This window comes from Micropterus dolomieu, linkage group LG10 (genome assembly GCF_021292245.1).
Source record: "Micropterus dolomieu isolate WLL.071019.BEF.003 ecotype Adirondacks linkage group LG10, ASM2129224v1, whole genome shotgun sequence".
Classification (NCBI taxonomy): domain Eukaryota; kingdom Metazoa; phylum Chordata; class Actinopteri; order Centrarchiformes; family Centrarchidae; genus Micropterus; species Micropterus dolomieu.
In genome coordinates, this window is record NC_060159.1 from 21,306,349 (window position 1) to 21,316,896 (window position 10,548).

Here is a 10,548-nt window from a genome sequence, read left to right on the forward strand (position 1 = left end):
GGTTCTGGAGTGGCCTAGCCAGTCTCCAGACCTGAATCCAATTGAAAATCTTTGGAGGGAGCTTAAAATTCGAGTTGCCAGGCGACAACCTCGGAACCTGAATGATTTGGAGGCTGTCTGCAGGGAGGAGTGGGCCAACATCCCTGCCGAAATGTGCACAAACCTTGTCACCAACTATAAAAACCGTTTGACATCTGTGCTGGCCAATAATGGCTTTTCTACAAAATATTAACATGCTGTTTGTCCAGGGGGTCAAATACTTGTTTTTCCTCATCAGATGGTTATCAATTTTAATAAATTCATATGATGTGATTTTCTGGAATTTTCTTTGGGATTCTGTCTTTCACTGTTAGAATGTACATATGATTAAAATTATAGATCGTTGCATTCTTTGTAAGTGGGCAAACCTGCAAAATCAGCAAGGGGTCAAATACTTATTTCCCCCACTGTAGTTAAAAATTTGTTATATATGTGCGATAAGGCTCTTTTCCTCCATATATAGTATTACATTTTGTTGGCATTGAATGTGGCCAAAAACATTGTTAGGTTCCTACTTTAGACATGAAGAATTTTGATACTGCACCTTCAAACACAAACATATTTTCCCGAACGAAGCCTTAAATGAACTATCACACCCTTTGCTGGGTGAGAGGGTGGTCTGAGATGTTTATTTTGGCAAGATTTGTTGATCGCTTTCAGATGGTTATTATGTAGAGATGCCGCTCAGCACCGATGTTGGCGGCGTTAAGCACATTGGGTATCGACCTTCCAAGCATATGTATAATAAAATGTGGTGTTTCTGCTTCAGTGACATTAATTTATTCACCATCACTTAATGACACAACGATCTGTGGCGTCATGATACCATGTCAAGTTCCACGCAGAAAAGATTTAAATTTAGGAAAAAGACAGCACCGGTATCTCTATGGAGATGGAGCTGTTTGGGTGGGTGCCACCCTAGTAGTTTTTGCTTTTTTTTTCTTCATGTGTGTTTCTGTAGACGTCTTGGTGGATATTGTAAGCATATGTGTTGTATATTCATAGACACAAACAGTATGTATATTTAGGTTTATGTACATGTTGGTGGGGTTAATTTTGTATACAAATTGACAAACGTATATTGTCTCATGGTATACATCATCATATTGGCTAATCATGACATCCAACCCTAAAAGTGACTTTCTGTTATCAAAATCTCCTCATATTTGCTTTTGCAGATTCAGTAGTCCTGTAGACTTAATTTAACACATCCATACCAGCATATCCTGTTGGCCTAGACCTGTTTTATAGCTTTATTGTTAAAAATATTTGTCATCCTACTAAATAAAGTAAAAGGGAAAAAAAGAACAGTGTGATGATGAGTGTGTGTCCTGATGGTCTCCAGCAAAGTGAGAAATCCTTCCTCACCCAAACATAGGCTGCAGTCCAGGATGAATTTATTTTTAGGTTTCAAAATATTTGTGCAGTTTCTCTGTTCCTGGGTTATCGAGTTGGCTTCTGTTGTGTGAAATCTGGATAGTGACAGTGGTGCAGAAGAAGTATTATTGGAGCACCTAAAAATCAGAAAATACATCAAACATCTGTGTCACTTATACTGTAGATGATAAGAAGATGTTATTTAACTTAGTCTAACTGATGAAGCACATGTCATTCATGTCATTAGTCCCTGCAAGATAAAGGCTCTTTTGTTCAGTCTGTGCTGGGAACAAATGTTCAGAGTGAAGAAATATTTAAATTGTTCCAGTAGTGTGTGTTGTAAAGTGACAAAATATAAAGAAACTGCAAGTGGTGTATATCTATGATTTGAAGGTGCTCTTTTGTAGTGTCGTTTTCAATTCAATCAGAAAACTCAAGTATCAAGGCACTCATCTTGAGGGGGGCTCAGTGAGGAGGGTTTTCCATTTGGGGTTCACACCTGTGACAGCAGCGGGGTGGGTGGGGGATAAGCTTGTCAAGAGAATGGCGGAACGACTAAGACAGCAGAAGGACAACAAAAGAGATGAAGGCGCACTCTCCATCCTGCCCTGCCTTTCATCCTCGTCATTTCTCCCGTGCAGTTTGGGAGGCGCTGTTCAGGGACACCCCACAAAGGCTTTTCAATCACACTGAGAGAGCATCTCTTCCCCAAACCTTTTATGTTCACCAGTACATCTGCAGCTTAGCCACTGGTCACTAACCGAAACCTATTCACAGACACACACAGAGACACACTCTAAAAGTAGATAATGCCATGCGTAAGAGGTTCTCTTCATCATTAGTGTTTGCTGGTGTTTTGTTCCCTCTCCCTCGCCCCCTCTCCACAAAGCAGGTGATTGTCGCTCGTTGACTCTGGGAAACCCCTCTCATCTCTGTTGCCTCGTGCTTATGTTGAATCACGGGTTGCTACTAAGAGCAGGATAATTACCTTCCATTTATTCATTAAAATTATTTGAATTATTCATCTGGAATTATTTATCTTATATAGCTTACAGCCCCCGTGGCCCTAGTGCTCCTTCAATGAATACGAGATCCATTGTGATCTTAAAACTCACATTTTCTCACATGGTTATTTATGTGATTGAGCTTGAATAGTGGCAGTAAAATGGCCCTAATGTGTGTGTGAGTGTTTGTTTTGTAGGAGGAGAGAGGATTGCAAGTGTGAATTAAAACTTTGGGGCAGGGTGATAATTCACTGTGTGGAAAACTAAAAAAATTAGTCTTGTTATGCCCAGTGAATATTTATGTCTGAATGACTAACATTAGAGCACATAGTATATTACCATTAGTGTGATCATTTCATATGATTTTAAATTAGTTTCCCATCGTTGCATACATTAATATAGGAAAAATAAAACACAGCAAAGTCTAGCAAGTTGTGAAGATGGACACTAACACATAGCATCAACAAGCAACATGGCGTTTGAAAGATTGAAGCATAAGGAGACAATGGATTCAATATTCAATGAATCGCAGAGGGTAGTGAAAAATGCTTAAGGTGAAAGTTTTAGATTGCTTGTTTTGTCAATTTACAGTTATATGAAACGAGAAAAGCTGTATTTTTATATTCGAGCAGCTGGAGCCAGGAAACACATTTTTACCTTCGCTAGGAGCACAGCTCTGTTGGTTGGTCAGCTGGTCAACTATGGTCCAGACTGAAATGTTTGAACAACTGTTTATGGACTGCCACAAATCTTTTGCACAAACATTAGTGGTTCCAGGACGATGTATCCTAATAAATTTAGTGATTCCCTGGCTTTTCTTCTGGCGCCGCCATAAGATAGTTTGTGGTTTAGAGTGAAATGTCGTGACAGCTATTGGTTGTATTGCCATGAAATGTGGCTCAAGCATCCACGTTAATTTTGTCCAATACTTTATTTTATGACCAAAAACAAGCAAAAATATTAACATTCCCATCAGCCGCAGCGGTGCTTTGTGTTTGATGCTAATTAGAAAATGTTAGCATGCTAACACAGTAAACTAATATGGTGAAAATGGTACACATTAAACCTACTTAACATCAGCTGTTGGCATCATCATGGTGAACATTTTAGCATGATGAGCATTCAACGTACGGCTGTGTACAGCCTCACAGACCTGCTACCACGGCTGTGACAAATTATTTCAGTGATTGAGCTATTATCATAATTGTTGTTGATAAATCAACTGCTTCAGTACTATACCAGCCCTAACATGTTGTGAGAAATTAAAGCCTGCATTTTAAATAATGATCTCACATGAATGATTGTAATGAAGGGCACTTTGTTACTAGTGACTGACGGCTTTTTGTAGTTATTGGAATTAGAAATAACTTAACTAGGCATATTAATAATGAGGCTTGGCACATGGGCAGCGATATTTTGCTTTTTATTATCAAGATTTGCACAGGACGTTGCAGTTTTCGTATGAAGTATTTATTGATGTAATTTATTGAATATGGATAGCGTACTTATTGAGTGGTGATTGATTGTTTTTTGGCAGGTTGAGTACTCGGCTCCACCTGAAAGGGTGAGAGGGGATTAAGCTCCGACAATACTGCTGGGGTGATTGTTTTTAATTGAAATTATTCTAACAGTGATACTGACTGCACAATTAGAAACATTTTTAAGCATTAGGGGAATGTTTTTCCCCCGAGGTTAAAACAGAAACAGGCTGTGGTCAAGTCCTCTAAGTAGTCAGTTTGCATCGAAGGGACACTAACATGTAAACTGACTTGATTTGATTTGAGGTTTACATGCTTTCTGTGGATTTCACTGGAGGACACAGTCACATGGGTGTGTGTACTTGAAGAGAGTGTGTCCTTGACACTGGATTTGGCACGAACGGACAGAAACCACTTAGCAGGTTGTTTTAATGCTGCAGATCTGTAATTTCACCATTACTGGCCTATCAGTTTATGCAGGTGCAGATGCTTTTGTCATTGTCATTGTTAAACACTGATTATTAGTTGTATGCTGGCTGTGATGTGTGTATGATAGCCCTGCTGCCTTTTGTTGAGGCTGGTGAGAAGACAGAGGTTGAAGCTAAAACCAGGAAAAAACAGTGCTATTGTATATTTGTCTGCCGCAGCTGTGGGCTTTATACAGTAGTTAGCACAGGAGGTGTGTGCAAGTGATGGTTATTAGACGTTAAGCACCTAAAAGATCAAGACCATACATCCCTCTCCACAATAGCCATTCACGCGGGAGTCTGTCATTTCTGATGCCCAAAGCCATAGGGACCACATTAATTTCAAGGTCCTGTGTAGCCTGTTCCTGCTTCCCCTTCCTCTCTCTCTCTTTCTTCCTGTCTCTCTGTCTGTCCCCATGGGCTAATCTCTGTGTCGTAATCCATGTCGGCCATGATTCTCCCCTGGGCCATTCAAGCCACCCTGCCCCCCTTCTCTCAGCAAGTGGCCCGAGTAATGAGGGGAACCCCACCATCTGTGAGGGGTGAGAAGACACTGAAGAGGAAACGTGTGTGTGCGCGCGTGTGTGTGTGTGTGTGTGTGTTTCGCGTGCTGGTGGTGGTAACATTAGCTTTACAGTATGGGGTTGCTGGAAACTTTCATCTTTTTAGTGTTTGATCAGTGTAATCAGTCATTGCTAAATTAATTTTGATGATGATTACTGTAAACATTCAAGACCATAATCAAGATAGTTGTTGTCTTACTGACATTGCTGGTGCTTGTGTTTTTTTTTTAAATTAAGACCACATCTCCTTAATCTGTTGGAAAGAAATTATTGTTGTGACTTGTGTCCCCTCCCCCGGAATCACTCTGGATGAGATTAGAGCTGCAACGATTAATTGATGAGTCGATCAAAAGAAAAAATAAAATGAATCAACAACTATTTTCATAATCGATTAATCGTCATTTTTTTAAGCAAAAATGTGAAACATTGCTGGTTTAATTCTCTTAAATGTAAAAAAAAATTGATGCTTTTCTTTGTGACAATAAATGGATTTTGGACTTGTTTGGACTAAAGAAGAATTTTGAAGACATCCCTTTAGGCTCTGGAAAATTGTGATGAGCATTTTTCACAATTTTTCCGACATTTTATAGACTAAACGATTAGTCGATTAGTCGATTAATCGTGAAAATAGTCGGCAGATTACTTGATAATGAAAATAATCGTTAGTTGCAGCCCTAGATGAGATTCTTCTCGCTCCTGCTTTCCTCAATAGAAAGACCTTCTTGGAAGTGCTATTTTATCGGCTTTTCACGCCTTCCACTATCTGTTATTAGAAATTCCTGAAAGCTGGAGCTCCCATTTACTCTGCAAGGACAGCGCGCACTCTTCCTGTTTGTGCTGTAAAGCAATCTCACGTTACATCTGCTCTAAGCTTTCTAAATTTGAAATTGCATCCTTTTCTTTTTCCTATTATACTCTTGTAAAATATCCTAGTTATTTTAACTTCGATGCAAAGTATAATGCAATACTGTAAGTGTGCGCTGTGCTGCAATATTATGTAGGAAAATTATTTGATAGTAATTAATAACTTGGTTTTGTTTCTGGCAGGACAGCCTTCATCTACATCTCTGTTAATAATCTATATTAACCAGTGCAAATACTCCCCAATTTACCTGTAAAAGGTTTGTTGATAGGAAAAATGCTCTGCTCATCCATTATTCAATAAGCACTCTTTATAAAGCAGCAAGCCACAAGAAGTGCATCTCCTCCTTAGTCACGACAGGTGATTTATCACACACAAGACTTAACAACACTTTTGCTTTCACAGAGGAAAAATGTGCGGGGTGCGGCTGGCGTGGCCTCAAGGAGGAATGATAGCGTGTAAGACACTCGCACACTTTCTTGACAGGTTTTTTGGGGGTAATTACATATTAATAGACTGTGTGCAGGGCAGGCAGAGTATCTTTCAGGACGTGACTCCACAGTGAGGAGATTCGATGATGTCATTGCTTTCGTAATGGCTGACAGCGAGAGAAAAGATGATTGGTATCACTTCTTTCTTTTGGTCTTACTGACTTAGTATGTAAATGACTGCAGTGTGAGACGTTTTAAACAAAATATGGATAGATTTTTTTCATCCATCATGCTTTACATCTTTTCATGTAAAAGATAGACAAGTAGCAGATTGTCAGATTGGAAAGGCTGAAACCAGTGAATATTTCGTATTTTTACTTGACAAGTGACTTAAATGATTAGCCTAATTAAATAATCAAAGTTAAATAATCATGTTTCAGCACTGTCTGAGCTTGTTGTTGTTGTTACACATTCATAAGGATATTGCAACTGTAAGTAATGGTCAGTTTTTTTAATTAATTTTTAAAGTTTCAAAAGTTTAAACTTTAGCAAAAGTTTAAAAATAATGTTTATGTTAATGTTTAACAATCAATTCAGTTCTGTCACAGCACATGCATATCTTAAACTACTTTGATAAATATGTGTAATATAAATGATTGCAAACCTTTTTTTTTTAGATTCAGGTGCATTGTTGATCAGTATTTAAATGAGCTTACAGTAATTCCCTATCATAGACGTGACATAATAGCTGTTACGGTAGATAAAGGTGATGCGATAGCAATACCATAACTAAACCTACACAAACCCTAGCTTCATACTCTCATTTCACACCACAACATGAGCGTTAATGATGCATGAACGGTATTATGCTAGCTTGGCTTCACATTGAGGTCCTGTGGCCGTGACCCGTTAGGTCATGCGTCGGTTGTTTGACCGTTTGTTGAGATGATTTTAAAGTACTTGTTTTTTCCTGAATCAATTTTTTTCATTATTGTACAATAAAAACTGGGCTGATTTAGAGTTGTTTTTTATCGATGAATGATTGAGTAAAGCTTTTGTCGATGCATTGTGGTGCATTCTTCAGTCTTATACTACTATCATCTTATACTACTATCATCTCTGTTAAAAAGGGGTGTTAATTATGATATCCAGTTGAAAAAGCCACTTAATGAAGTGCAGGTTAGCCAGTTGTTGATAGAAGGAGCTGTTCACAGGTCTTGTCAGATTTAGCAGAGGTCAACAGAAGCCAAAAGCCCTGAAATAAACTATATATTTTCAAACTGACACAAAGTGTGCTTTTGTTCTCACTTTTGTTTTAGTCTTTTTCAGAGAGTTCATACAACTTCAGCAGGTTGTAGTTTGTTGTATTGTTGTTTTTGGTTGCACAATATTGTTGAGACATATCTGAATAATTTTTTCCACAACATACTTCTTTTAGAACATATTTCTAAACATTCTCAAGAGTGTCTTGTGTGAAAGGACATTAACTCCCACACTCTTCAATCAGTCATATCAGCCAGTTGCAATGTATTCACTTTTAGATAGAAATCTGCAGTTTCACATTGCAGCTCTAAGCAGCTCCATCTCTCGAACAGTGGCTCATCTTAACTCAAATCCTGTTGCCACCGCAGTAGATTTATTATGTCTGATTCCATGAGTGCTATTATCTTGCCATCTCACCTCCTCCCATTTCTTGGGTGGTACTAAAACTGCTCCACCGAATGCACACACAAACAGGCACATCTATTGTAGCCTGTTCTAGTAAACTGTCATGCCTGCATCTGAAAGAGCTGGTGGGTGGAGAGGAGGTGTAGCCTAAATTTGAATCAAGGCCATATTTCCTCAGGCATGGAAAATGTAGGCCAACTTTACCATATTTATACAGCATGTAATGTGGAAAGTGGAATATATTACACTAAGTTTATGTTTCAGGTTAATTCACACATCTTTGCTGGTTTGTAGTGTGCGGCAAATGTTACTCAAATAACAGTAATTTGTCTGACTATTTTCATTCCCCAGACTTAAGTCATTTAATTTAATCACTTGAGATGATTGACCGATTAGCGTTAAATGTGGTCATTGTGACTCTGTGGGTCACAAAACAACTTAGTCAGCCAGCAAGCTGACCTGGATGTAGATCATCCCGTGCAGTAATTACCATTCCAGAGGGCAGAATTTTACTTTTAGTTGGACTGAGTGTTGGAAATGATTCATGTAAAAATCATGTTTATATGTAAAGCTGTTAGAGGCTCACACAATTTGATACGCGTCTTGCACAAGTCCTTTTTTCCCCAAATCGCTAAAACAGAGGAGGTAAGTGCAAAGTTAGTGTGACCCATAGAGTGACATTGGTCATGTTTATCGGAAACTGATACTGGATTTTTTTGGGCTGATACCAGTAGTTCATTCATAGATAGTAAATATTTTTTTAACATAAACACATAACATAAATAAACAATCTTTATATGGATGGCTTAGATTTGTTTTATTAAAGACTTTTGACCAAGATAATATTATTATGTTATTATTTTGATTGTTTGTTGTTTTAGTAATTGTTCCTTTATTGTTGTATGTATGTATGTTTTTTGTTTTTATTTCACATTTGATACAGATTTTTTTTATTTTTATTTTTTTATTTTTTTATTTTTTGTCTATTAATACACACACACACACACACGTTTACTGTTTTATTTATTTAATGAAATGTATTAAACTAATTGTTCTTTTGTAATTGATTTGTAGCTTTGGCAATATTGTTGTTTTCCATTCATGTTAGGGATGCACCGAATGTCCGGCCACCGAAATTAATCAGCCGAAAATAGCAAATAAAGCACTTTTGGTGTTTGGCCTAGTAAGTCAAAAGACTGATTTCATTTTACCAATTACGTTGACATGTCGGCAGTGTGGAAGCATATTAAAGTGTCAGAGAAAGACGCAAAAATCACCATTTGCACACACTCTTCTGCTGAATTGTCTCCTAGCACATCCACTCCATCTGTGGCTGGCTTCTTAGAAAATGCAACAAACGGTCTGTCCCACTTTGAGTGTTTCTGTCGCTCGTTTCTGAGAAGGCGATTAAGCTAGCCGCACCTACATTTGTAGTGCACACGTATTCAAGTCTTTATGGTAACCAGACCAATGCAAGCTGACAGGCAGGTTAGCAACTTTATCCTGTCAGTTTCTCTCTTTACAAAGACAAGTGTTGCAGTATGAGAATCCTACCTGAAGCGAGCTTCATGTTGCGCGATACGAGAACCACAAACAACGTTATTTATCAAATTGGGTCGGACTTTTTGAATTTAGCCTGACGATACACATGTGACAACGTCCGGTTTTCAAAATAAGGTGTCTATACAATATGGAAATAATATTAATTGGATTAAATTCACAGAAAGTATAAAACATATTACATATTTACATTAAAACTAAATGGACACATGTAATTTACTTACACTGACTCTCTTGGGCCTTGGACCCACCCACCATAGTCTTTCCAAATCCTGTGGGAAACACTGAGTGAAAAGCACATTTTCACTAATGAATTTATGCAATGGTAAAAAAAAAATTTCGGACAAGAATTTTCATTTCGGTGCATCCCTAATTCATGTCTATAAAGGTGAATTGAATTGATACATACACTACCGTTCAAAAGTTTGGGGTCACCCAAACAATTGTGTTTTCCTGAAAAGTCACACTTATTCACCACCATACGTTGTGAAATGAATAGAAAATGGAGTCAAGACATTGACAAGGTTAGAAATAATGATTTGTATTTGAAATTAGATCTTTTTTACATCAAACTTTGCTTTCTTCAAAGAATCCTCCATTTGCAGCAATTACAGCATTGCAGACCTTTGGCATTCTAGCTGTTAATTTGTTGAGGTAATCTGGAGAAATTGCACCCCACGCTTCCAGAAGCAGCTCCCACAAGTTGGATTGGTTGGATGGGCACTTCTTGCGTACCATACGGTCAAGCTGCTCCCACAACAGCTCAATGGGGTTCAGATCTGGTGACTGCGCTGGCCACTCCATTACCGATAGAATACCAGCTGCCTGCTTCTGCTCTAAATAGTTCTTGCACAATTTGGAGGTGTGTTTAGGGTCATTGTCCTGTTGTAGGATGAAATTGGCTCCAATCAAGCGCTGTCCACTGGGTATGGCATGGCGTTGCAAAATGGAGTGATAGCCTTCCTTATTCAGAATCCCTTTTACCCTGTACAAATCTCCCACCTTACCAGCACCAAAGCAACCCCAGACCATCATATTACCTCCACCATGCTTAACAGATGGCGTCAGGCATTCTTCCAGCATCTTTTCATTTGTTCTG

General features: G+C 38.3%; 1 protein-coding gene across 1 annotated transcript in view; it reads left to right on the forward strand.

Annotated features, from left to right (window-relative positions):
- Positions 1-10,548, forward strand: part of nudt14 (nudix (nucleoside diphosphate linked moiety X)-type motif 14) — a 31,600-nt gene that overhangs the window by 2,072 nt on the left and 18,980 nt on the right. The gene's annotated exons all lie outside the window — the stretch shown is intronic.